This window comes from Pseudophryne corroboree, unplaced genomic scaffold, assembly GCF_028390025.1.
Source record: "Pseudophryne corroboree isolate aPseCor3 unplaced genomic scaffold, aPseCor3.hap2 scaffold_460, whole genome shotgun sequence".
Lineage (NCBI taxonomy): Eukaryota > Metazoa > Chordata > Amphibia > Anura > Myobatrachidae > Pseudophryne > Pseudophryne corroboree.
Genome location: NW_026970076.1, coordinates 394,228 through 421,346, shown reverse-complemented (window position 1 = coordinate 421,346; position 27,119 = coordinate 394,228). Strand labels below are relative to the sequence as shown.

The following is a 27,119-nucleotide window of genomic DNA, read 5'->3' as shown; positions in this document are numbered from 1 at the left end:
AGCACACTGAGCACAGATATTTGCAAGCACACTGAGCACAGATATTTGCAAGCACACTGAGCACAGATATTTGCAGCACACTGAACACAGAAACTGAGAAAACGCTGCACGTCCTCTCCCTATCATCTCCAATGCACAAGTGAAAATGGCGGCGACGCGTGGCTCCTTATATAGAATAGAATAGCTGCTGACGGGCACGATTGAGGGAGGAAAGGGACATTTGAATCCAGCCCATAGATGCAATGTGAATATGTAATTTGTACCTTCCTATCTTAAAATGTATATACAGTGTATATGTCACAACTGAGGGCCTGAGCTGACTGGAGGCAGCCTCAGTTGTAGGGGCTGAGGTGTAGTGGAACCTGGGAGGTTGTATCAGACCCCTGGACATGTAAGTTAAATGTAGAAGAATTGCCCGAAGGCGTGCCCACGACAACCAGGATAAAAGTCAATGATGTTTATTTTGACAAACTCCATGCATCACAGCAGTAATAAAAGAGAAACATAAAATCAGCAGAGAAATAATACAGTTCCTGGGTACTACAGGAGGGCAAGGACCACAGGGCTCTGGTAGTATGAGACAGTTCTTATTATCTTCTAGTTGGAAAGTCCTTACTAGGCCCGACTGTAGCAATGGAGATAGCCCAGGATCATACTAGCTGGTGTTCCAGGAAAAGCTGGGCTGCTGTGGATAAAATGGCTGCTGTGGGTACTGGCTGAAACCAGACTGATGTAAGCACGGAGTGGATTGCTGGATGGAACCAGCCAAATAATAAATGAAGCTTGAGAGCGATGAAATATGATTGATATATGGAGTTTGAGAGCGGTGAAATAATAGTGCCGGTGGTGAGTGGTAATCTGCGGAAATGATACCGGCACTTTAAGAAGAGCTGATCTCTGCTGGAAGCTAGGCTGGAAGCAGGTAAATCTGTAACTGGAAACAGATGAGTCCCAGAGGACTGGAGAGTCAGGCTGCACCGCAGGTGGTAGACTAGAGCGGGTCTCTTTAGTGGAGGTTTGGAGATGGTAACTGGAACCTGGAAAACAACCACGGGAGAGAGACAAACTGGAACTAGGTTTGACAACCAAATCACTGACGCCTTCCTTGCTCAGGCACAGAATACTTATACCTGCAGCAAGGAAGGGATTGGCTAGGCAATTATGCAGATTACAATGGAAACATCGGATTGGTGGAAATGAACAGGTGACAGAATCCAACATGGCTGCGCCCATGCAGACACTTGGAGGGAAGATTGGTTTGATAATCCATGTGGGAACTTTAACAGCAATGGCGGCGCCGGCCACAGTAAACAGGAGACGCCAGACTGATGAGTGCACATTTGAACCACGCGGGCAACAGCGGAGGCCGCGGCTGACATAAGCGCCACTCTGACATCCTGCATGCAGAAACTCAGGGACGGCGGCGGAGGCCGCGGGAGATGCCATTCAAGATGTAACATGGCGCCGCTGTGACAGCGTCTCAGAGTGACAGGAGAGGAGGCAGGAATGGGGACATCAGAATAACAGATGGGATCCGGTCCTGGAGCGCTGAGCCAGCCTTAGGAGGCATCTGAAAGGTAAGTTATGGCGTCCAGATACCCGGATCGTGACAGTATACACTAGAGGTCTTTCCGAACCCCCTAATCCTAACATTGTAATTTGCTTTAGGGCGCACCTCCAATTAGTCTAGTGTTTCTTGCTGCCTTTCCAATGAAGCAAGTTTAATTTAGTAATAGGTGAAAAACCATCCCTACAAAGGTGTTAATCAGAGACTTGGCTTTGTGGACACTTTTCAGAGAACAACTTTGTTAGCATAAAAGTAAAGCCAGAAAATGAAGAGCTGTTTAATCACTAGAGATGAGCGCCGGAAATTTTTCGGGTTTTGTGTTTTGGTTTTGGGTTCGGTTCCGCGGCCGTGTTTTGGGTTCGACCGCGTTTTGGCAAAACCTCACCGAATTTTTTTTGTCTGATTCGGGTGTGTTTTGGATTCGGGTGTTTTTTTCAAAAAACCCTACAAAACAGCTTAAATCATAGAATTTGGGGGTCATTTTGATCCCAAAGTATTATTAACCTCAAAAACCATAATTTCCACTCATTTTCAGTCTATTCTGAATACCTCACACCTCACAATATTATTTTTAGTCCTAAAATTTGCACCGAGGTCGCTGTGTGAGTAAGATAAGCGACCCTAGTGGCCGACACAAACACCGGGCCCATCTAGGAGTGGCACTGCAGTGTCACGCAGGATGTCCCTTCCAAAAAACCCTCCCCAAACAGCACATGATGCAAAGAAAAAAAGAGGCGCAATGAGGTAGCTGTGTGAGTAAGATAAGCGACCCTAGTGGCCGACACAAACACCGGGCCCATCTAGGAGTGTCACTGCAGTGTCACGCAGGATGTCCCTTCCAAAAAACCCTCCCCAAACAGCACAGGACGCAAAGAAAAAAAGAGGTGCAATGAGGTAGCTGTGTGAGTAAGATAAGCGACCCTAGTGGCCGACACAAACACCGGGCCCATCTAGGAGTGGCACTGCAGTGTCACGCAGGATGTCCCTTCCAAAAAACCCTCCCCAAACAGCACATGACGCAAAGAAAAAAAGAGGCGCAATGAGGTAGCTGACTGTGTGAGTAAGATAAGCGACCCTAGTGGCCGACACAAACACCGGGCCCATCTAGGAGTGGCACTGCAGTGTCACGCAGGATGTTCCTTCCAAAAAACCCTCCCCAAACAGCACATGACGCAAAGAAAAAAAAGAGGCGCAATGAGGTAGCTGACTGTGTGAGTAAGATAAGCGACCCTAGTGGCCGACACAAACACCGGGCCCATCTAGGAGTGGCACTGCAGTGTCACGCAGGATGTCCCTTCCAAAAAACCCTCCCCAAACAGCACATGACGCAAAGAAAAAAAGAGGCGCAATGAGGTAGCTGACTGTGTGAGTAAGATAAGCGACCCTAGTGGCCGACACAAACACCGGGCCAATCTAGGAGTGGCACTGCAGTGTCACGCAGGATGTCCCTTCCAAAAAACCCTTCCCAAACAGCACATGACGCAAAGAAAAAAAGAGGCGCAATGAGGTAGCTGACTGTGTGAGTAAGATAAGCGACCCTAGTGGCCGACACAAACACCGGGCCCATCTAGGAGTGGCACTGCAGTGTCACGCAGGATGTCCCTTCCAAAAAACCCTCCCCAAACAGCACATGACGCAAAGAAAAAAAGAGGCGCAATGAGGTAGCTGACTGTGTGAGTAAGATAAGCGACCCTAGTGGCCGACACAAACACCGGGCCCATCTAGGAGTGGCACTGCAGTGTCACGCAGGATGTCCCTTCCAAAAAACCCTCCCCAAACAGCACATGACGCAAAGAAAAATAAAAGAAAAAAGAGGTGCAAGATGGAATTGTCCTTGGGCCCTCCCACCCACCCTTATGTTGTATAAACAAAACAGGACATGCACACTTTAACCAACCCATCATTTCAGTGACAGGGTCTGCCACACGACTGTGACTGATATGACGGGTTGGTTTGGACCCCCCCCAAAAAAGAAGCAATTAATCTCTCCTTGCACAAACTGGCTCTACAGAGGCAAGATGTCCACCTCATCATCATCCTCCGATATATCACCGTGTACATCCCCCTCCTCACAGATTATCAATTCGTCCCCACTGGAATCCACCATCTCAGCTCCCTGTGTACTTTGTGGAGGCAATTGCTGCTGGTCAATGTCTCCCCGGAGGAATTGATTATAATTCATTTTAATGAACATCATCTTCTCCACATTTTCTGGATGTAACCTCGTACGCCGATTGCTGACAAGGTGAGCGGCGGCACTAAACACTCTTTCGGAGTACACACTTGTGGGAGGGCAACTTAGGTAGAATAAAGCCAGTTTGTGCAAGGGCCTCCAAATTGCCTCTTTTTCCTGCCAGTATAAGTACGGACTGTGTGACGTGCCTACTTGGATGCGGTCACTCATATAATCCTCCACCATTCTTTCAATGTTGAGAGAATCATATGCAGTGACAGTAGACAACATGTCCGTAATCGTTGTCAGGTCCTTCAGTCCGGACCAGATGTCAGCATCAGCAGTCGCTCCAGACTGCCCTGCATCACCGCCAGCGGGTGGGCTCGGAATTCTGAGCCTTTTCCTCGCACCCCCAGTTGCGGGAGAATGTGAAGGAGGAGATGTTGACAGGTCGCGTTCCGCTTGACTTGACAATTTTCTCACCAGCAGGTCTTTCAACCCCAGCAGACTTGTGTCTGCCGGAAAGAGAGATCCAAGGTAGGTTTTAAATCTAGGATCGAGCACGGTGGCCAAAATGTAGTGCTCTGATTTCAACAGATTGACCACCCGTGAATCCTTGTTAAGCGAATTAAGGGCTCCATCCACAAGTCCCACATGCCTAGCGGAATCGCTCCGTGTTAGCTCCTCCTTCAATGTCTCCAGCTTCTTCTGCAAAAGCCTGATGAGGGGAATGACCTGACTCAGGCTGGCAGTGTCTGAACTGACTTCACGTGTGGCAAGTTCAAAGGGCATCAGAACCTTGCACAACGTTGAAATCATTCTCCACTGCACTTGAGACAGGTGCATTCCACCTCCTATATCGTGCTCAATTGTATAGGCTTGAATGGCCTTTTGCTGCTCCTCCAACCTCTGAAGCATATAGAGGGTTGAATTCCACCTCGTTACCACTTCTTGCTTCAGATGATGGCAGGGCAGGTTCAGTAGTTTTTGGTGGTGCTCCAGTCTTCTGTACGTGGTGCCTGTACGCCGAAAGTGTCCCGCAATTCTTCTGGCCACCGACAGCATCTCTTGCACGCCCCTGTCGTTTTTTAAAAAATTCTGCACCACCAAATTCAAGGTATGTGCAAAACATGGGACGTGCTGGAATTTGCCCATATTTAATGCACACACAATATTGCTGGCGTTGTCCGATGCCACAAATCCACAGGAGAGTCCAATTGGGGTAAGCCATTCCGCGATGATCTTCCTCAGTTGCCGTAAGAGGTTTTCAGCTGTGTGCGTATTCTGGAAAGCGGTGATACAAAGCGTAGCCTGCCTAGGAAAGAGTTGGCGTTTGCGAGATGCTGCTACTGGTGCCGCCGCTGCTGTTCTTGCGGCGGGAGTCCATACATCTACCCAGTGGGCTGTCACAGTCATATAGTCCTGACCCTGCCCTGCTCCACTTGTCCACATGTCCGTGGTTAAGTGGACATTGGGTACAACTGCATTTTTTAGGACACTGGTGAGTCTTTTTCTGACGTCCGTGTACATTCTCGGTATCGCCTGCCTAGAGAAGTGGAACCTAGATGGTATTTGGTAACGGGGGCACACTGCCTCAATAAATTGTCTAGTTCCCTGTGAACTAACGGCGGATACCGGACGCACGTCTAACACCAACATAGTTGTCAAGGCCTCAGTTATCCGCTTTGCAGCAGGATGACTGCTGTGATATTTCATCTTCCTCGCAAAGAACTGTTGGACAGTCAATTGCTTACTGGAAGTAGTACAAGTGGGCTTACGACTTCCCCTCTGGGATGACCATCGACTCCCAGCAGCAACAACAGCAGCGCCAGCAGCAGTAGGCGTTACACGCAAGGATGCATCGGAGGAATCCCAGGCAGGAGAGGACTCGTCAGAATTGCCAGTGACATGGCCTGCAGGACTATTGGCATTCCTGGGGAAGGAGGAAATTGACACTGAGGGAGTTGGTGGGGTGGTTTGCGTGAGCTTGGTTACAAGAGGAAGGGATTTACTGGTCAGTGGACTGCTTCCGCTGTCGGACAAAGTTTTTGAACTTGTCACTGACTTATTATGAATGCGCTGCAGGTGACGTATAAGGGAGGATGTTCCGAGGTGGTTAACGTCCTTACCCCTACTTATTACAGCTTGACAAAGGGAACACACGGCTTGACAAATGTTGTCCGCATTTCTGGTGAAATACTTCCACACCGAAGAGCTGATTTTTTGGGTATTTTCACCAGGCATGTCAACGGCCATATTCCTCCCACGGACAACAGGTGTCTCCCCGGGTGCCTGACTTAAACAAACCACCTCACCATCAGAATCCTCCTTGTCAATTTCCTCCCCAGCGCCAGCAACACCCATATCCTCCTCATCCTGGTGTACTTCAACACTGACATCTTCAATCTGACTATCAGGAACTGGACTGCGGGTGCTCCTTCCAGCACTTGCAGGGGGCGTGCAAATGGTGGAAGGCGCATGATCTTCACGTCCAGTGTTGGGAAGGTCAGGCATCGCAACCGACACAATTGGACTCTCCTTGTGGATTTGGGATTTCGAAGAACGCACAGTTCTTTGCGGTGCTTTTGCCAGCTTGAGTCTTTTCAGTTTTCTAGCGAGAGGCTGAGTGCTTCCATCCTCATGTGAAGCTGAACCACTAGCCATGAACATAGGCCAGGGCCTCAGCCGTTCCTTGCCACTCCGTGTGGTAAATGGCATATTGGCAAGTTTACGCTTCTCCTCCGACAATTTTATTTTAGGTTTTGGAGTCCTTTTTTTACTGATATTTGGTGTTTTGGATTTGACATGCTCTGTACTATGACATTGGGCATCGGCCTTGGCAGACGACGTTGCTGGCATTTCATCGTCTCGGCCATGACTAGTGGCAGCAGCTTCAGCACGAGGTGGAAGTGGATCTTGATCTTTCCCTAATTTTGGAACCTCAACATTTTTGTTCTCCATATTTTAATAGGCACAACTAAAAGGCACCTCAGGTAAACAATGGAGATGGATGGATACTAGTATACAATTATGGATGGACTGCCGAGTGCCGACACAGAGGTAGCTACAGCCGTGGACTACCGTACTGTACTGTGTCTGCTGCTAATATAGACTGGTTGATAATGAGATGTAGTATGTATAAAGAAGAAAGAAAAAAAAACCACGGGTAGGTGGTATACAATTATGGATGGACTGCCGAGTGCCGACACAGAGGTAGCTACAGCCGTGGACTACCGTACTGTACTGTGTCTGCTGCTAATATAGACTGGTTGATAATGAGATGTAGTATGTATAAAGAAGAAAGAAAAAAAAACCACGGGTAGGTGGTATACAATTATGGATGGACTGCCGAGTGCCGACACAGAGGTAGCTACAGCCGTGGACTACCGTACTGTACTGTGTCTGCTGCTAATATAGACTGGTTGATAATGAGATGTAGTATGTATAAAGAAGAAAGAAAAAAAAACCACGGGTAGGTGGTATACAATTATGGACAGACTGCCGAGTTCCGACACAGAGGTAGCTACAGCCGTGGACTACCGTACTGTACTGTGTCTGCTGCTAATATAGACTGGATGATAATGAGATGTAGTATGTATAAAGAAGAAAGAAAAAAAAAACCACGGGTAGGTGGTATACAATTATGGACGGACTGCCGAGTGCCGACACAGAGGTAGCTACAGCCGTGGACTACCGTACTGTACTGTGTCTGCTGCTAATATAGACTGGTTGATAATGAGATGTAGTATGTATAAAGAAGAAAGAAAAAAAAACCACGGGTAGGTGGTATACAATTATGGATGGACTGCCGAGTGCCGACACAGAGGTAGCTACAGCCGTGGAATAACGTACTGTACTGTGTCTGCTGCTAATATAGACTGGATGATAATGAGATGTAGTATGTATAAAGAAGAAAAAAAAAACCACGGGTAGGTGGTATACAATTATGGATGGACTGCCGAGTGCCGACACAGAGGTAGCTACAGCCGTGGACTACCGTACTGTACTGTGTCTGCTGCTAATATAGACTGGATGATAATGAGATGTAGTATGTATAAAGAAGAAAGAAAAAAAAACCATGGGTAGGTGGTATACAATTATGGATGGACTGCCGAGTGCCGACACAGAGGTAGCTACAGCCGTGGACTACCGTACTGTACTGTGTCTGCTGCTAATATAGACTGGTTGATAATGAGATGTAGTATGTATAAAGAAGAAAGAAAAAAAAACCACGGGTAGGTGGTATACAATTATGGATGGACTGCCGAGTGCCGACACAGAGGTAGCTACAGCCGTGGACTACCGTACTGTACTGTGTCTGCTGCTAATATAGACTGGTTGATAATGAGATGTAGTATGTATAAAGAAGAAAGAAAAAAAAACCACGGGTAGGTGGTATACAATTATGGACGGACTGCCGAGTGCCGACACAGAGGTAGCTACAGCCGTGGACTACCGTACTGTACTGTGTCTGCTGCTAATATAGACTGGATGATAATGAGATGTAGTATGTATAAAGAAGAAAGAAAAAAAAACCACGGGTAGGTGGTATACAATTATGGACGGACTGCCGAGTGCCGACACAGAGGTAGCTACAGCCGTGGACTACCGTACTGTACTGTGTCTGCTGCTAATATAGACTGGTTGATAATGAGATGTAGTATGTATAAAGAAGAAAGAAAAAAAAACCACGGGTAGGTGGTATACAATTATGGATGGACTGCCGAGTGCCGACACAGAGGTAGCTACAGCCGTGGACTACCGTACTGTACTGTGTCTGCTGCTAATATAGACTGGATGATAATGAGATGTAGTATGTATAAAGAAGAAAAAAAAAAACACGGGTAGGTGGTATACAATTATGGATGGACTGCCGAGTGCCGACACAGAGGTAGCTACAGCCGTGAACTACCGTACTGTGTCTGCTGCGACTGGATGATAAATAATGATATAAAAAATATATATATATCACTACTGCAGCCGGACAGGTATATATTATATAATGACGGACCTGCTGGACACTGTCTGTCAGCAGAATGAGTTTTTTATAGAATAAAAAAACACCACACAAGTCACACGACGAGTGTTTAACTTTTTCAGGCAATCACAATATAGTATACTATACTGGTGGTCAGTGTGGTCAGGTCACTGGTCAGTCACACTGGCAGTGGCACTCCTGCCTGCAGCAAAAGTGTGCACTGTTTAATTTTAATAATATGTATGTACTCCTGGCTCCTGCTATAACCTATAACTGCTCCCCAGTCTCCCCCACAATTAAGCTGTGTGAGCACAGTCAGATATTATACATAGATGATGCAGCACACTGGGCTGAGCACAGATATGGTATGTGACTGAGTCACTGTGTATCGTTTTTTTTCAGGCAGAGAACGGATTATATTAAATAAAACTGCACTGGTGGTCACTGGTCAGTGGTCAGTCACTAGTAAACTCTGCACTCTCTAGTACTCCTAAGCTCCAGTAAATCAAGTGTCTCTGTCTCAATCTCACTCTCTCTCTTCTAATCTAAATGGAGAGGACGCCAGCCACGTCCTCTCCCTATCAATCTAAATGCACGTGTGAAAATGGCGGCGACGCGCGGCTCCTTATATAGAATCCGAGTCTCGCGATAGAATCCGAGCCTCGCGAGAATCCGACAGCGTCATGATGACGTTCGGGCGCGCTCGGGTTAACCGAGCAAGGCGGGAAGATCCGAGTCGCTCGGATCCGTGTAAAAAAAGCTGAAGTTCGGGCGGGTTCGGATTCCGAGGAACCGAACCCGCTCATCTCTATTAATCACTCAATTGGATTTTTTTGCCAGCATATTTCTTTTTCTCTGCAACCCACTGCTAAATTGTGCTTCCTAGCTGTTTTTATAAAATCACTGAATCAAATCTAACTCTGATTACATCAGAGAAGGCCAGGTACCCTACACCATAACAGGGGGTTTGAAATTTTGACTTGTCTACTTAAAGATCACCAAAATCTGATCAAAAGGTCAATTACGTCCCTGGGTGGGATTGAACCACCAACCTTTTGGTTAATAGCCGAACACACTAACCGATTGCGCCACAGAGACACTTTGCAAAAAGTACATACTGACAAAGGCTAATAAGCATTTATCTAGAACGTTTCCTAGAAAAACTTTAAAAAGTCAATAATCTGGAGAGTTTTTGTAAGATGTTTCTTCCACCAACCAACGAAGAAACACATTGGTACTTTTCCATGATGAGTGAGTGCTTCAGGTTCTCTTGCACTTACATGTGCAGCAGAGTACTGCAATGGAAGCATGCTGGGCCCATAACCCAGAGGTAGGCAGATTGAAACTATCCTTTGCTATATGCATTTTTTTTTTGTTAATTAAAGTAATCCAAAACTGGGATTGATATTTTGGTTCTTTTATTTTTACTTAAAGTACAATAACTTTTACCATTTTTATTTGTTTTAATAGTATATTGACAGTATTGTTTTCTTTCAAAAATCCACTTAATTTTCTTTACCCTATTATTAAAATGGTAATTGACAAAAACAAACTACATTGTCACCAGAAGAGCAATACAAAATGTACAAGTGATATATTAAAATCATCTTTTCAGCTTGAATTTCAATGATGCATTGGGGCAACGATTTTGTTAGCAACATCTTCACCCTTAAATAAAGATTTTCTTAATTCCTTACCTGTGTGCTAATTAGATATCACCTTGTTTTCACATTAAACAGACTTCCACATGAGAAAGCAGCAAGGATGCAGTGGCGTTAATGTTTCCTGGTGTCAACCCGTATTATTTCAGTAGACATTGAAATGAGGATGCATCTTGCTGCCTTTCCAATGAAGCAAGTTTAATTTAGTAATAGGTGAAAAACCATCCTTACAAAGGTGTTAATCAGAGACTTGGCTTTGTGGACACTTTTCAGGAGAACAAATTTGTTAGCATAAAAATAAAGCCAGAAAATGAAGAGCTGTTTAATCACTCAATTGGATTTTTTTGCCAGCATATTTCTTTTTCTCTGCAACCCACTGCTAAATTGTGCTTCCTAGCTGTTTTTATAAAATCACTGAATCAAATCTAACTCTGATTACATCAGAGAAGGCCAGGTACCCTACACCATAAGAGGGGGTTTGAAATTTTGACTTGTCTACTTAAAGATCACCAAAATCTGATAACAAGGTCAATTACGTTCCTGGGTGGGATTGAACTTGGTCGGCTCTCGTATAATTCAGATCTCTTTGTCTCAGGTCTCTCTCCAGCCTAGTTTGCTGTCTGTTTCCACTTCTCTTTTCTTGAGCCGCTCCCTTCTATGCCCTTGCGCACTATCCTGACTTCTCTCGTCTGCTTACTTTGTGCATTCCAACGCACAATGCAAAAGGCCGCCATGCCCTGCATACCCCTTTTCTCTTTTCATGTGCAGATGAGGGTTCCAGCCAACTTTGGCCCACTGCTTGGATGACATCACCATATGCAAATCCATCTGCTGCAGGCCTTCCCCCAGGAATGCTTGTACTAGTTGTTGCATTTGGTTTGTTGTTTGGGGGTGCTTCAGTATTAGGCAGCCTTCTGCCCTCCCATGTTCATCTGAAAATATGTGTTCTCCCTGCAGTTGTTGTCCCCAGATGAGAGTTCCCTTGTGCTGCCTCAGTTGAATCTCCTTTACTTGACAGAGATGTGCCTGAGCAGCGGCCCTCCCCAGCCCTATCCCAAATCATACTTATTTTGCATAGGAGATACCATGGTCATGAAGATTGTTCTCCCAGGGTGAGGTTCATTCATTGCATTCTGGGTATGCTGACCCCTGTGATTTCCCCAAATGTGGGAAACTCGACTGCATTATTTGTGGTAGTGGGGGACTGTGTTTGTGCTTTTCTCTGGTCAGCTCTCGTAAAAGTCAGATTTCTTTGCCTCAGATCTTCCTCTAGCCTTGTTCTTCTTTTGAGAGTTCTCTTGTGCTGTCTCAGTTGGATCTCCTTCACTTGACAGGGGGGTGCCCGAGCAGCGACCCTCCCCAGCTCTAGCCCAACTCCTACTTACCTGCCAAGTGAGATACTATGATCATGAAGGTGCTTCTCCCAGGGCAAGGCTTACCCATTGCACTCTGGGTGTGTTGCTCCTGCGATTTCCCCAAATGTGGGACACTTGACTGCATAATTTGTGTTTCCCCTGGTCGGCTCTGAGATAATTCAGATCTCTTTGTCTCAGGTCTCTCTCCAGCCTAGTTTGCTCTCTGTTTCCACTTCTCTTTTCTTGAGCCGCTCCCTTCTATGCCCTTGCGCACTATCCTGACTTTTCCCGTCTGCTTACTTTGTGCATTCCAACGCACAATGCGAACTACAGGTAGTGCTGCAGGGCCCACACCCTTTTACTTGCCTTACAGAGGAGCTCTGGAGCTGTTACAGTGCCCAAGCTGCTGCAAGAAATCAGCTTGAATGCTTAAGGGGCTGGGGCATAGCACTCATGAGCCCCACACCGAAGGAGGGTGGAGGTGTTTAATGCGAACTAGGGGTCATCCAAGCGCCGCAAAAGGCCGCCATGCCCTGCACACCCCTTTTCTCTTTTCATATGCAGACGAGGGTTGAAGCCAACTTTGACCCACTGCTTGGATGACATCACCATATGCAAATCCATCTGCTGCAGGCCTTCCCCCAGGAATGCTTGTACTAGTTGTTGCATTTGGTTTGTTGTTTGGGGGTGCTTCAGTATTAGGCAGCCTTCTGCCCTCCCATGTTCATCTGAAAATATGTGTTCTCCCTGCAGTTGTTGTCCCCAGATGAGAGTTCCCTTGTGCTGCCTCAGTTGAATCTCCTTTACTTGACAGAGATGTTCCTGAGCAGCGGCCCTCCCCAGCCCTATCCCAAATCATACTTATTTTGCATAGGAGATACCATGGTCATGAAGATTGTTCTCCCAGGGTGAGGTTCATTCATTGCATTCTGGGTATGCTGACCCCTGTGATTTCCCCAAATGTGGGAAACTCGACTGCATTATTTGTGGTAGTGGGGGACTGTGTTTGTGCTTTCCTCTGGTCAGCTCTGGTAAAAGTCAGATTTCTTTGTCTCAGATCTTCCTCTAGCCTTGTTCTTCTTTCGAGAGTTCCCTTGCGCTGCCTCAGTTGGATCTCCTTCACTTGACATGGGGGTGCCCGAGCAGCGACCCTCCCCAGCTCTAGCCCAACTCCTACTTACATGCCAGGTGAGATACTATGATCATGAAGGTGCTTCTCCCAGGGCAAGGCTCACCCATTGCACTCTGGGTGTGCTGCTCCTGCGATTTCCCCAAATGTGGGAAACATGACTGCATAATTTTTGTTTCCCTTGGTCGACTCTTGTATAATTCAGATCTCTTTGTCTCAGGTCTCTCTCCAGCCTAGTTTGCTGTCTGTTTCCACTTCTCTTTTCTTGAGCCGCTCCCTTCTATGCCCTTGCGCATTATCCTGACTTTTCCCGTCTGCTTACTTTGTGCCTTCCAATGCACAATGCAAACTACAGGTAGTGCTGCAGGGCCCACACCCTTTTACTTGCCTTACAAAGCAGCTCTGGAGCTGTTACAGTGCCCAGCTGCTGCAAGAAATCAGCTTGAATGCTTAAGGGGCTGGGGCATAGCCAACATGAGCCCCACACCGAAGGAGGGTGGGGGTGTTTAATGCGAACTAAGGGTCATCCAAGCGCCGCAAAAGGCCGCCATGCCCTGCATACCCCTTTTCTCTTTTCATATGCAGATGAGGGTTCCAGCCAACTTTGGCCCACTGCTTGGATGACATCACTGTATGCAAATGCGTCTTCTGCAGACCTTCCCCCAGGAATGCTTGTACTAGTTGTTGCATTTGGTTTGTTGTTTGGGGGTGCTTCAGTATTAGGCAGCCTTCTGCCCTCCCATGTTCATCTGAAAATATGTGTTCTCCCTGCAGTTGTTGTCCCCAGATGAGAGTTCCCTTGTGCTGCCTCAGTTGAATCTCCTTTACTTGACAGAGATGTGCCTGAGCAGCGGCCCTCCCCAGCCCTATCCCAAATCATACTTATTTTGCATAGGAGATACCATGGTCATGAAGATTGTTCTCCCAGGGTGAGGTTCATTCATTGCATTCTGGGTATGCTGACCCCTGTGATTTCCCCAAATGTGGGAAACTCGACTGCATTATTTGTGGTAGTGGGGGACTGTGTTTGTGCTTTCCTCTGGTCAGCTCTGGTAAAAGTCAGATTTCTTTGTCTCAGATATTCCTCTAGCCTTGTTCTTCTTTTGAGAGTTCTCTTGTGCTGTCTCAGTTGGATCTCCTTCACTTGACAGGGGGGTGCCCGAGCAGCGACCCTCCCCAGTTCTAGCCCAACTCCTACTTACCTGCCAGGTTAAATACTATGATCTTGAAGGTGCTTCTCCCATGGCAAGGCTCACCCATTGCTCTCTGGGTGTGTTGCTCCTGCGATTTCCCCAAATGTGGGACACTTGACTGCATAATTTGTGTTTCCCCTGGTCGGCTCTCGTATAATTCAGATCTCTTTGTCTCAGGTCTCTCTCCAGCCTAGTTTGCTGTCTGTTTCCACTTCTCTTTTCTTGAGCCGCTACCTTCTATGCCCTTGCGCACTATCCTGACTTCTCCCGTCTGCTTACTTTGTGCATTCCAACGCACAATGCGAACTACAGGTAGTGCTGCAGGGCCCACACCCTTTTACTTGCCTTACAGAGCAGCTCTGGAGCTGTTACAGTGCCCAGCTGCTGCAAGAAATCAGCTTGAATGCTTAAGGGGCTGGGGCATAGCCAACATGAGCCCCACACCGAAGGAGGGTGGAGGTGTTTAATGCGAACTAGGGGTCATCCAAGCGCCGCAAAAGGCCGCCATGCCCTGCACGCCCCTTTTCTCTTTTCATATGCAGACGAGGGTTGAAGCCAACTTTGACCCACTGCTTGGATGACAGAACCATATGCAAATCCATCTGCTGCAGGCCTTCCCCCAGGAATGCTTGCACTAGTTGTTGCATTTGGTTTGTTGTTTGGGGGTGCTTCAGTATTAGGCAGCCTTCTGCCCTCCCATGTTCATCTGAAAATATGTGTTCTCCCTGCAGTTGTTGTCCCCAGATGAGAGTTCCCTTGTGCTGCCTCAGTTGAATCTCCTTTACTTGACAGAGATGTGCCTGAGCAGCGGCCCTCCCCAGCCCTATCCCAAATCATACTTATTTTGCATAGGAGATACCATGGTCATGAAGATTGTTCTCCCAGGGTGAGGTTCATTCATTGCATTCTGGGTATGCTGACCCCTGTGATTTCCCCAAATGTGGGAAACTCGACTGCATTATTTGTGGTAGTGGGGGACTGTGTTTGTGCTTTCCTCTGGTCAGCTCTGGTAAAAGTCAGATTTCTTTGTCTCATTTCTTCCTCTAGCCTTGTTCTTCTTTCGAGAGTTCCCTTGCGCTGCCTCAGTTGGATCTCCTTCACTTGACAGGGGGGTGCCCGAGCAGTGACCCTCCCCAGCTCTAGCCCAACTCCTACTTACCTGCCAGGTGAGATACTATGATCATGAAGGTGCTTCTCCCAGGGCAAAGCTCACCCATTGCACTCTGGGTGTGCTGCTCCTGCGATTTCCCCAAATGTGGGAAACTTGACTGCATAATTTTTGTTTCCCTTGGTCGGCTCTCGTATAATTCAGATCTCTTTGTCTCAGGTCTCTCTCCAGCCTAGTTTGCTGTCTGTTTCCACTTCTCTTTTCTTGAGCCGCTCCCTTCTATGCCCTTGCGCACTATCCTGACGTCTCCCGTCTGCTTACTTTGTGCCTTCCAATGCACAATGCAAACTACAGGTAGTGCTGCAGGGCCCACACCCTTTTACTTGCCTTACAAAGCAGCTCTGGAGCTGTTACAGTGCCCAGCTGCTGCAAGAAATCAGCTTGAATGCTTAAGGGGCTGGGGCATAGCACTCATGAGCCCCACACCGAAGGAGGGTGGAGGTGTTTAATGCGAACTAGGGGTCATCCAAGCGCCGCAAAAGGCCGCCATGCCCTGCACACCCCTTTTCTCTTTTCATATGCAGACGAGGGTTGAAGCCAACTTTGACCCACTGCTTGGATGACATCACCATATGCAAATCCATCTGCTGCAGGCCTTCCCCCAGGAATGCTTGTACTAGTTGTTGCATTTGGTTTGTTGTTTGGGGGTGCTTCAGTATTAGGCAGCCTTCTGCCCTCCCATGTTCATCTGAAAATATGTGTTCTCCCTGCAGTTGTTGTCCCCAGATGAGAGTTCCCTTGTGCTGCCTCAGTTGAATCTCCTTTACTTGACAGAGATGTGCCTGAGCAGCGGCCCTCCCCAGCCCTATCCCAAATCATACTTATTTTGCATAGGAGATACCATGGTCATGAAGATTGTTCTCCCAGGGTGAGGTTCATTCATTGCATTCTATGTATGCTGACCCCTGTGATTTCCCCAAATGTGGGAAACTCGACTGCATTATTTGTGGTAGTGGGGGACTGTGTTTGTGCTTTCCTCTGGTCAGCTCTGGTAAAAGTCAGATTTCTTTGTCTCAGATCTTCCTCTAGCCTTGTTCTTCTTTCGAGCGTTCCCTTGCGCTGCCTCAGTTGGATCTCCTTCACTTGACAGGGGGGTGCCCGAGCAGCGACCCTCCCCAGCTCTAGCCCAACTCCTACTTACCTGCCAGGTGAGATACTATGATCATGAAGGTGCTTCTCCCAGGGCAAGGCTCACCCATTGCACTCTGGGTGTGCTGCTCCTGCGATTTACCCAAATGTGGGAAACTTGACTGCATAATTTTTGTTTCCCTTGGTCGGCTCTCGTATAATTCAGATCTCTTTGTCTCAGGTCTCTCACCAGCCTAGTTTGCTGTCTGTTTCCACTTCTCTTTTCTTGAGCCGCTCCCTTCTATGCCCTTGCGCACTATCCTGACTTCTCCCGTCTGCTTACTTTGTGCCTTCCAATGCACAATGCAAACTACAGGTAGTCCTGCAGGGCCCACACCCTTTTACTTGCCTTACAAAGCAGCTCTGGAGCTGTTACAGTGCCCAGCTGCTGCAAGAAATCAGCTTGAATGCTTAAGGGGCTGGGGCATAGCCAACATGAGCCCCACACCGAAGGAGGGTGGAGGTGTTTAATACGAACTAGGGGTCATCCAAGCGCCGCAAAAGGCCGCCATGCCCTGCACGCCCCTTTTCTCTTTTCATATGCAGACGAGGGTTGAAGCCAACTTTGACCCACTGCTTGGATGACATAACCATATGCAAATCAATCTGCTGCAGGCCTTCCCCCAGGAATGCTTGCACTAGTTGTTGCATTTGGTTTGTTGTTTGGGGGTGCTTCAGTATTAGGCAGCCTTCTGCCCTCCCATGTTCATCTGAAAATATGTGTTCTCCCTGCAGTTGTTGTCCCCAGATGAGAGTTCCCTTGTGCTGCCTCAGTTGAATCTCCTTTACTTGACAGAGATGTGCCTGAGCAGCGGCCCTCCCCAGCCCTATCCCAAATCATACTTATTTTGCATAGGAGATACCATGGTCATGAAGATTGTTCTCCCAGGGTGAGGTTCATTCATTGCATTCTAGGTATGCTGACCCCTGTGATTTCCCCAAATGTGGGAAACTTGACTGCATTATTTGTGGTAGTGGGGAACTGTGTTTGTGCTTTCCTCTGGTCAGCTCTGGTAAAAGTCAGATTTCTTTGTCTCATTTCTTCCTCTAGCCTTGTTCTTCTTTCGAGAGTTCCTTTGTGCTGCCTCAGTTGGATCTCCTTCACTTGACAGGGGGGTGCTTGAGCAGCGACCCTCCCCAGCTCTAGCCCAACTCCTACTTACCTGCCAGGTGAGATACTATGATCATGAATGTGCTTCTCCCAGGGCAAGGCTCACCCATTGCACTCTGGGTGTGCTGCTCCTGCGATTTCCCCAAATGTGGGACACTTGACTGCATAATTTGTGTTTCCCCTGGTCGGCTCTCGTATAATTCAGATCTCTTTTTCTCAGGTTTCTCTCCAGCCTAGTTTGCTGTCTGTTTCCACTTCTCTTTTCTTGAGCCGCTCCCTTCTATGCCCTTGCGCACTATCCTGACTTCTCCCGTCTGCTTACTTTGTGCCTTCCAACACACAATGCGAACTACAGGTAGTGCTGCAGGGCCCACACCCTTTTACTTGCCTTACAGAGCAGCTCTGGAGCTGTTACAGTGCCAAGCTGCTGCAAGAAATCAGCTTGAATGCTTCAGGGGCAGGGGCATTGCCAACATGAGCCCCACACCAAAGGAGGGTGGGGGTATTTAATGCGAACTAAGGGTCATCCAAGCGCCGCAAAAGGCCGCCATGCCCTGCATACCCCTTTTCTCTTTTCATATGCAGATGAGGGTTCCAGCCAACTTTGTCCCACTGCTTGGATGACATCACTGTATGCAAATGCGTCTTCTGCAAACCTTCCCCCAGGAATGCTTGTACAAGTTGTTGCATTTGGTTTGTTGTTTGGGGGTGCTTTAGTATTAGGCAGCCTTCTGCCCTCCCATGTTCATCTGAAAATATGTGTTCTCCCAGCAGTTGTTGTCCCCAGATGAGAGTTCCCTTGTGCTGCCTCAGTTGAATCTCCTTTACTTGACAGAGATATGCCTGAGCAGCGGCCCTCCCCAGCCCTATCCCAAATCATACTTATTTTGCATAGGAGATACCATGGTCATGAAGATTCTTCTCCCAGGGTGAGGTTCATTCATTGCATTCTGGGTATGCTGACCCCTGTGATTTCCCCAAATGTGGGAAACTCGACTGCATTATTTGTGGTAGTGGGGGACTGTGTTTGTGCTTTCCTCTGGTCAGCTCTGGTAAAAGTCAGATTTCTTTGTCTCAGATCTTCCTCTAGCCTTGTTCTTCTTTCGAGAGTTCCCTTGCGCTGCCTCAGTTGGATCTCCTTCACTTGACAGGGGGGTGCCCGAGCAGCGACCCTCCCCAGCTCTAGCCCAACTCCTACTTACCTGCCAGGTGAGATACTATGATCAGGAAGGTGCTTCTCCCAGGGCAAGGCTCACCCATTGCACTCTGGGTGTGCTGCTACTGCGATTTCCCCAAATGTGGGACACTTGACTGCATAATTTGTGTTTCCACTGGTCGGCTTTCATATAATTCAGATCTCTTTGTCTCAGGTCTCTCTCCAGCCTAGTTTGCTGTCTGTTTCCACTTCTTTTTTTTTGAGCCCCTCCCTTCTATACCCTTGTGCACTATCCTGACTTCTCCTCCTGTCTGCTTACTTTGTGCCTTCCAACGCACAATGCGAACTACAGGTAGTGCTGCAGGGCCCACACCCTTTTACTTGCCTTACAGAGCAGCTCTGGAGCTGTTACAGTGCCAAGCTGCTGCAAGAAATCAGCTTGAATGCTTCAGGGGCTGGGGCATTGCCAACATGAGCCCCACACCGAAGGAGGGTGGGGGTGTTTAATGTGAACTAGGGGTCATCCAAGCGCCGCAAAAGGCCGCCATGCCCTGCACGCCCCTTTTCTCTTTTCATATGCAGACGAGGGTTGAAGCCAACTTTGACCCACTACTTGGATGACACAACCATATGCAAATCCATCTGCTGCAGGCCTTCCCCCAGGAATGCTTGCACTAGTTGTTGCATTTGGTTTGTTGTTTGGGGGTGCTTCAGTATTAGGCAGCCTTCTGCCCTCCCATGTTCATCTGAAAATATGTGTTCTCCCTGCAGTTGTTGTCCCCAGATGTGAGTTCCCTTGTGCTGCCTCAGTTGAATCTCCTTTACTTGACAGAGATGTGCCTGAGCAGCGGCCCTCCCCAGCCCTATCCCAAATCATACTTATTTTGCATAGGAGATACCATGGTCATGAAGATTGTTCTCCCAGGGTGAGGTTCTATTCAAAATCGCAGTTGGTCCCAATGACGCGGTTGTTGTTTTTGGGAGTCATACTGGACACAGAAGAGGCTTTCTTCCAGTGGAAAGGCTATGGAGATCCAGAGTCTGGTCAAACAAATTCTAAAACCAGCAAGAGTGTTAATCCATCAATGCATTCTGTTGCTTGGAAAGATGGTTGCGGCCTACGAGGCCATTCAGTTTGGCAGGTTCCATGCCAGAGTGTTCCAGTGAGACCTGTTGGACAAGTGGTCCGGATCCCACCTACACATGCACCGGAGGATAATCCTGTCTTCCAAGACCAGAATCTCACTCCATTGGTGGCTGCACAGTTCTCACCTCCTAGAGGGGCGATGGTTCGGGATCCAGGACTGGATCCTAGGGACCACGGATGCAACCCTCCGAGGCTGGGGAGCAGTCACACAGGGGAAAACATCCAAGGAAGATGGTCAAGTCAGGAAAGTTGTCTCCACATAAATATTCTGGAGTTAAGGGCCATTTAATAACTGCAGACACAGTACGCACTGGGACGGGTGCCCAGCATCCTCTACGGACTAAGAGAAAAGGATTTACCGGTAGGTATTAAAATCCTATTTTCTCTAATGTCCTAGAGGATGCTGGGGACTCCGTAAGGACCATGGGGATAGACAGGCTCCGCAGGAGACATGGGTACTTTAAGAAAGACTTTAGTTCTTGGTGTACACTGGCTCCTCCCTCTATGCCCCTCCTCCAGACCTCAGTTTGATACTGTGCCCAGTGGAGACTGGATGCTTTCAGGAGCTCTCCTGAGCTTTCTGACAGAAAGTATTTTGTTAGGTTTTTAATTTTCAGGGAGCACTGCTGGCAACAGATTCCCTCATCGAGGGACTGAGGGGAGAGAAGCAGCCCTACTCTGAGTTGCAAGGTCCTGCTTCTTAGGCTACTGGACACCATTAGCTCCAGAGGGATTGGTACGCAGGATCTCACCATCGCCGTCCGTCCCAGAGCCGCGCCTCCGTCCCCCTTGCAGAGCCGGAGGATAGAAGCCGGGTGAGTATGAGAAGAAAAGAAGACTTCAGAGGTGGCAGAAGACTTCATGATCTTCACTGAAGTAACGCACAGCACTGCAGCTGTGCGCCATTGCTCCCATACAGCTCACACACTCCAGTCACTGCAGGGTGCAGGGCGCAGGGGGGGGCGGGGCACCTGGGCAGCAATATAACCTCTTTTTGGCAAAAATATAACACATATACAGCTGGGCACTATATATATGTATGAGCCCCCACCAATTTTACAGTTTAAGCGGGACAGAAGCCCGCCGCCGAGGGTGCGGGGCTTCTCCCTCAGCACTCACCAGCGCCATTTTTTCTTCACAGCACCGCTGAGAGGAAGCTCCCCGGACTCTCCCCTGCTTATACCATAGTAGACAAGAGAGTTGAAAAGAGGGGGGGGGGGCACATAATTCGGCGCAAATTACATACAGCAGTACTACTGGGCAAACGTTAAGTTACTGTGTATTCCTGGGTTATATAGCGCTGGGGTGTGTGCTGGCATACTCTCTCTCTGTCTCTCCAAAGGGCCTTGTGGGGAAACTGTCTTCAGAAAAAGCATTCCCTGTGTGTGTGGTGTGTCGGTACACGTGTGTCGACATGTCTGAGGAAGAAGGCTATATTAGAGAGGAGCAGGAGCAAATGAATGTGGTGTCTCCACCGACAGCTGATTGGATGGATATGTGGAATGTTTTAAATGCTAGTGTAAACTCATTGCACAAAAGATTAGACAAGGCTGAAGCTTTGGGACAGTCAGGGTCTCAACCCATGCCTGATCCTATGTTGCAGGGACTGTCAGGGTCTCATAAGCGCCCACTATCCCAGATTGTTGACACAGATACCGACACGGATTCTGACTCCAGTGTCGATTACGATGATGCAAAGTTACAGCCAAAATTGGCAAAATCCATTCGATATATGATTATGGCAATAAAAGATGTTTTGCACATCAGAGAGGAATCCCCTGTCCCTGACAAGAGGGTACATATGTACAAGGGAAAAAAGCCTGAGGTAACCTTTGAGGGGGTCACACGAGCTGAACGAGTTATGTGAAAAAGCTTGGGAATCTCCAGATAAAAGACTGCAGATTTCCAAAAGGATTCTTATGGCGTATCCTTTCCTATCAATGGATAGGTTACGATGGGAATCCTCCCCTAGGGTGGACAAAGCATTAACACGCTTATCCAAGAAGGTAGCCCTCCCGTCCCAGTATACGGCTACCCTCAAAGAGTCTGCTGACCGCAAACAGGAGATTACCCTGAAGTCCATTTATACACATTCAGGTACCTTACTCAGACCGGCAATTGCGTCGGCCTGGGTGTGTAGTGCTGTAGCGGCATGGACGGATACCTTATCTGAGGGGATGGATACCCTAGATAAGGATACTATTTTATTGACCCTGGGGCATATAAGAGATGCTGTCCTATATATGTGTGTATGCAAACTACAGGTGGTGCTGCAGGGCTCACACCCTTTTACTTGTCTTGTAGAGCAACTCTGGAGCTGTTACTGGGTCCAGCTGCTGCAAGAAATCAGCTTGAATGCTTCAGGGGCTGGGGCATGGCCAACATGAGCCCACACTGATGGGGGGTGGGGGTGTATAAAGCGATTTAGGCGTCATCCAAGCGCAACCCCACAAAGGCCGCCATGCCCTGCGTGACCCTTTTCTCTTTTCATATGCAGACGAGGGTTGCAGCCAACTATGCCCACTGCTTGGATGACATCACCATATTCAAATCCATCTGCTGCAGGCCTTCCCCCAGGAATGCTTGCACTAGTTGCTGCATTTGGTTTGTTGTTTGGGGGTGCTTCAGTATTAGGCAGCCTTCTGCCCTCCCACATTCGTCTGAAAATGTGTTCTCCCTGCAGTTGTTGTCCCCAGATGAGAGTTCCCTTGTGCTGCCTCAGTTGAATCTCCTTAACTTGACAGGGGTGTGCCCGAGCAGCCGCCCTCCACAGCCCTATCCCAACACATACTTATCTTGCATATGAGGTCTCTTGATCATGAAGATAGTTCTCACAGGGTGAGGTTCATCCATTACATTTTAAAGTAGGAAGGTACAAATTACATATTCAAATTACATATATGTGCTGGATTCAAATGTTTTCCCCCCTTCCTTTCTCAATTGTGCCCATCAGCAGCTATTCTAATGTTGCTGCCAATGGGTGTGACACATTAATTTCTTCTGTGGGGTACACTGGACTCCACAAGGATTCACATTGGGGTGTAGAGTAGGATCTTGATCTGAGGCACCAACAGGCTCAAAGCTTTTGACTGTTCCCAAGATGCTCAGCGCCCCCTCCTCTATAACCTCGCTTCCATGAACAGGGAGCTCAGTTTGTAGTTGGTGCCTTCAGTAGCAGGCCACTTAACAGGGGGATGCCTCAGGCAGCCTATTCTTAGCTATTAATTTTGGCAAGAAAAGAAGAACTTTTTTTATAAGAATCTACAAGGGCTGCAGCAGGCTAGGTCTAATAGACTTCTTTACTGCAGCTCCATCACTCCCAATGGCGCAGTATACTCCCGTGCCCCGGTTGCTGGGTCACTGCAGCGGAGGCTCCGGTTTCTTCCTAAGGTCAGTCACACACACACACCGCCCTCCGGGATCACGAGGCCGCTGATGGGGGCGGGCCGTGTGCGCACTGGCGTGGACACTGATTACTGGGCAGCCGCTCCACTAGCCACCAGGGACAGTTAAGGTTGGGGTTTTTTCTCCTATATTAACCCCATTTTGTACTACCCGCAGTGCATTGTGATAGGTAATGGGGCCTGATTCAGGTTGGATCGCAATCCAACTGCAAAAACTGCTAAGAGCATACGCATCCGCCTGCATTTTCTGCGACACCCCGCAGATAATGCGATCGCCTCTGTCTGTGAATCGGTGAAGGGGGGGGTGGGAGGGGGGTCAACAACACTCCATTTCCAAGTCGGAGATGGAGCGGTGCGGGGGCATGGTTTCAAAATGGGGTCGGCAACGGAGAAACAGGAGGTGTGGTCAGAGCAGCTGCATGACATCACATGGGCCGGACTCTGCCAGTGGAGCCCCAGCGTCATGAGGTAGATTTTGTAGAGGCCGGGGAGGACTTCTGTTCCTGGAAACTAGCTGTGTTGTGCAGCTTTATTCCTCTGCCCCTACCTCTGGCAAGAAAGGACGCACCTCGCACTTTCTTGTTTCTTTGTGACCGAAAGGACTGCATTTGATAATGCGGAGCTTTCTTATGCTTTGAGGGAACATAAGGTAAAAAATTTGATTTTCCAACTGTAGCTGTGCGTGTTAATGCTTTGTCCATCCTAGGGGAGGATTTCCATCGTAACCTATCCGTTGATGGAAAAGGATACGCCATAAGAATCCTTTTGGAAATCTGCAGTCTTTTATCTGGAGATTCCCAAGCTTTTTCACATAACTCGTTCAGCTCGTGTGACCCCCTCAAAGGTTACCTCAGGCTTCTTTCCCTTGTACATATGTACCCTCTTGTCAGGGACAGGGGGTTCCTCTGTGATGTGCAAAACATCTTTTATTGCCATAATCATATATCGAATGGATTTTGCCAATTTTGGCTGTAACTTTGCATCATCGTAATCGACACTGGAGTCAGAATCCATGTCGGTATCTGTGTCAACAATCTGGGATAGTGGGCGCTTATGAGACCCTGACAGTCCCTGCAACATAGGATCAGGCATGGGTTGAGACCCTGACTGTCCCAAAGCTTCAGCCTTGTCTAATCTTTTGTACAATGAGTTTACACTAGCATTTAAAGCATTCCACATATCCATCCAATCAGGTGTCAGCGGAGACACCACATTCATTTGCTCCCGCTCCTCTCTAATATAGCCTTCTTCCTCAGACATGTCGATACACGTGTACCGACACACCACACACACAGGGAATGCTTTTTCTGAAGACAGTTTCCCCACAAGGCCCTTTGGAGAGACAGAGAGAGAGTATGCCAGCACACACCCCAGCGCTATATAACCCAGGAATAACACAATAACTTAATGTTTGTCCAGTAGCGCTGCTGTATGTAATTTGCGCCGAATTTTGTGCCCCCCCCTCTTTTCAACCCTCTTCTCTACCGTGGTATAAGCAGGGGAGAGTCCGGGGAGCTTCCTCTCAGCGGTGCTCTGGAGAAAAAATGGCTCTGGTGAGTGCTGAGGGAGAAGCCCCGCCCCCTCGGCGGCGGGCTTCTGTCCCGCTTAAACTGTAAAATTGGCGGGGGCTCATACATATATACAGTGCCCAGCTGTATATATGTTATATTTTTGCCAAAAAGAGGTTTATATTGCTGCCCAGGGTGCCCCCCCTGCGCCCTGCACCCTTACAGTGACCGGAGTATGTGAGGTGTATGGGAGCAATGGCGCACAGCTGCAGTGCTGTGCGTTACCTCAGTGAAGATCATGAACTCTGCGGAGCCCGTCTATCCCCATGGTCCTTACGGAGTCCCCAGCATCCTCTAGGACGTTAGAGAAACTAGGATTTTAATACCTACCGGTAAATCCTTTTCTCTTAGTCTGTAGAGGATGCTGGGCACCCGTCCCAGTGCGTACTGTGTCTGCAGTTATTAAATGGCCCTTAACTCCAGAACATTTATGTGGAGACAACTTTCCTGACTTGACCATCTTCCTTGGACGTTTTCCCCCTGTGTGACTGCTCCCCAGCCTCGGAGGGTTGCATCTGTGGTCCGTAGGATCCAGTGCTGGATCCCGAACCATCGCCCCTCTAGGAGGTGAGAACTGTGCAGCCACCAATGGAGTGAGATTCTGGTCTTGGAAGACAGGATTATCCTCCGGTGCATGTGTAGGTGGGATCCGGACCACTTGTCCAACAGGTCCCACTGGAACACTCTAGCATGGAACCTGCCAAACTGAATGGCCTCGTAGGCCACAACCATCTTCCCCAGCAACCGAATGCATTGATGGATTAACACTCTTGCTGGTTTCAGAATTTGTTTGACCAGACTCTGGATCTCCATAGCCTTTCCCCTGGAAGAAAACCTCTTCTGTGTCCAGTATGACTCCCAAAAACAACTACCGCGTCATTGGGACCAACTGCGATTTTGGCAAGTGTAGGAGCCAACCATGTTGTTGAAGAACTGTCAGGGAGAGTGCAATGTTTTGCACCAACTGGTCCCTGGATCTCACCTTTATCAGGAGATCATCCAAGTACGGGATAATTGTGACTCCTTGCTTGCGAAGGAGAACCATCATTTCCGCCATCACCCTGGTGAAAATCCTCGGAGCCGTGGACAGACCAAACGGCAATGTCTGAAATTGGTAATGACAATCCTGAATTGCAAACCTTAGGTAGCTTGATGCAGTGGCTAAATGGGAACATGTAAGTAGGCATCCTTTATGTCTACCAAAACCATGAAATCTCTTTCCTCCGGACTGGAGATCACTACCCTGAGAGATTCCATCTTGAAATTGAATTTCTTTAGGAAGAAATTGAGGGATTTCAGAATTTAGATTGGTCTGACTGAGCCGTCCGGCTTCGGGACCACGAAGAGGCTTGAATAAAAACCTTCTCCCTGCTGACTAAGGCCGATTTGAACAATCGGTGAGGGGGAACGTCTTGAAACCCCAGTTTGTACCCTTGGGACACTATTTGTAAAACCCACGAGTCCAGGTCCGAATGAATCCAGAACTGACTGAAGAGTTTTAGACGTGCCCCCACTGGTGTGGGCTCCTGCAAGAAAGCCCCAGCGTCACGCAGTGGATTTGGCAGAAGCAGAGGACAATCTCTGCTCCTGCGATCTTGAAGAGGCTACAGACCTCTTCCTTCTCCTTCCTCTACCTGCAAAGAAAGGGGAATCTTAACTTCTTGCATATCTATTGGGCCAAAATGACTGCGGTAGATAATGATGCGTCTTCATCCGTTGAGAGGGAACATAGGGCAAGAAGGTTGGCTTACCTGCGGGAGCTGCCGAGATCAAATTAACTAGGCCGTCGCCAAACAAGGCTTCACCTTCATAGGGAAGAGACTCCCTTTCTTCTTGGAGTCAGCATCAGCATTCCCTTGGTGAATCCACAATGCCCTCCTATCCGAGACTGCCATGAAATTGGCCCGTGAACTCAAGAGTCCTATATCCCTTGCAGTCGTAAGTATGCTGCAGTGTCAACAGGCCAACTAAACCCTCCCCCCTCCTTTTACCCCATCACTTTGTCCAGTCCCTGTTGTCCATACTGTATTGCCATTATTATGCATGTTGCTGTGCTGGCCCTTTTCTGAATGTCCCTGCCACCGCCACCGAAGAGCTGGATAGCCCAGTATGAAAACCACCTGCCGGCCTCACTGACGGTCCGAGTCAAAGGCTCCATTTTTTTTTTAAAGATCCCTCTGCCAAGTTAAGGGGGGCTTAAGGGGGCCCCAGAGATATCAGTGTACTGGGGCCCAAGATTTCTGTTGCTGGCCCTGACCCTCAGGGGCGTATCTACCCCTTGGCCAGGATGTCACTTGCCAGGAGCACCATCCAGGTTTCAGTTGTGGGATTAGAGTTCATACAGTAATTAAATGTTTTCATATTGAGAACTACATCTCCCA

The 27,119-nt window shown here is 48.3% G+C and overlaps 13 non-coding genes and 1 pseudogene across 13 annotated transcripts; all 14 read left to right on the top strand.

Annotated features, from left to right (window-relative positions):
• Positions 1–11,440: 11,440 nt before the first annotated feature.
• Positions 11,441–11,604, top strand: LOC135027130 (U1 spliceosomal RNA). The gene has a single exon (XR_010223645.1). It is a non-coding gene; the product is annotated as a U1 spliceosomal RNA (small nuclear RNA).
• Positions 11,605–11,756: 152 nt separating this feature from the next.
• On the top strand, positions 11,757–11,898 carry LOC135027160 (U1 spliceosomal RNA; annotated as a pseudogene).
• Positions 11,899–12,591: 693 nt separating this feature from the next.
• On the top strand, positions 12,592–12,755 carry LOC135027129 (U1 spliceosomal RNA). The gene has a single exon (XR_010223644.1). It is a non-coding gene; the product is annotated as a U1 spliceosomal RNA (small nuclear RNA).
• A 152-nt stretch (positions 12,756–12,907) lies between these two features.
• Positions 12,908–13,070, top strand: LOC135027158 (U1 spliceosomal RNA). Its single transcript, XR_010223672.1, has one exon. It is a non-coding gene; the product is annotated as a U1 spliceosomal RNA (small nuclear RNA).
• A 671-nt stretch (positions 13,071–13,741) lies between these two features.
• On the top strand, positions 13,742–13,905 carry LOC135027128 (U1 spliceosomal RNA). Its single transcript, XR_010223643.1, has one exon. It is a non-coding gene; the product is annotated as a U1 spliceosomal RNA (small nuclear RNA).
• A 152-nt stretch (positions 13,906–14,057) lies between these two features.
• LOC135027126 (U1 spliceosomal RNA) lies at positions 14,058–14,220 on the top strand. Its single transcript, XR_010223641.1, has one exon. It is a non-coding gene; the product is annotated as a U1 spliceosomal RNA (small nuclear RNA).
• Positions 14,221–14,891: 671 nt separating this feature from the next.
• LOC135027127 (U1 spliceosomal RNA) lies at positions 14,892–15,055 on the top strand. Its single transcript, XR_010223642.1, has one exon. It is a non-coding gene; the product is annotated as a U1 spliceosomal RNA (small nuclear RNA).
• Positions 15,056–15,207: 152 nt separating this feature from the next.
• On the top strand, positions 15,208–15,370 carry LOC135027148 (U1 spliceosomal RNA). The gene has a single exon (XR_010223662.1). It is a non-coding gene; the product is annotated as a U1 spliceosomal RNA (small nuclear RNA).
• A 671-nt stretch (positions 15,371–16,041) lies between these two features.
• LOC135027134 (U1 spliceosomal RNA) lies at positions 16,042–16,205 on the top strand. Its single transcript, XR_010223649.1, has one exon. It is a non-coding gene; the product is annotated as a U1 spliceosomal RNA (small nuclear RNA).
• Positions 16,206–16,357: 152 nt separating this feature from the next.
• Positions 16,358–16,520, top strand: LOC135027147 (U1 spliceosomal RNA). The gene has a single exon (XR_010223661.1). It is a non-coding gene; the product is annotated as a U1 spliceosomal RNA (small nuclear RNA).
• Positions 16,521–17,191: 671 nt separating this feature from the next.
• LOC135027138 (U1 spliceosomal RNA) lies at positions 17,192–17,355 on the top strand. Its single transcript, XR_010223653.1, has one exon. It is a non-coding gene; the product is annotated as a U1 spliceosomal RNA (small nuclear RNA).
• A 152-nt stretch (positions 17,356–17,507) lies between these two features.
• On the top strand, positions 17,508–17,670 carry LOC135027154 (U1 spliceosomal RNA). The gene has a single exon (XR_010223668.1). It is a non-coding gene; the product is annotated as a U1 spliceosomal RNA (small nuclear RNA).
• Positions 17,671–18,341: 671 nt separating this feature from the next.
• Positions 18,342–18,505, top strand: LOC135027131 (U1 spliceosomal RNA). The gene has a single exon (XR_010223646.1). It is a non-coding gene; the product is annotated as a U1 spliceosomal RNA (small nuclear RNA).
• A 152-nt stretch (positions 18,506–18,657) lies between these two features.
• Positions 18,658–18,820, top strand: LOC135027157 (U1 spliceosomal RNA). The gene has a single exon (XR_010223671.1). It is a non-coding gene; the product is annotated as a U1 spliceosomal RNA (small nuclear RNA).
• Positions 18,821–27,119: the final 8,299 nt, after the last annotated feature.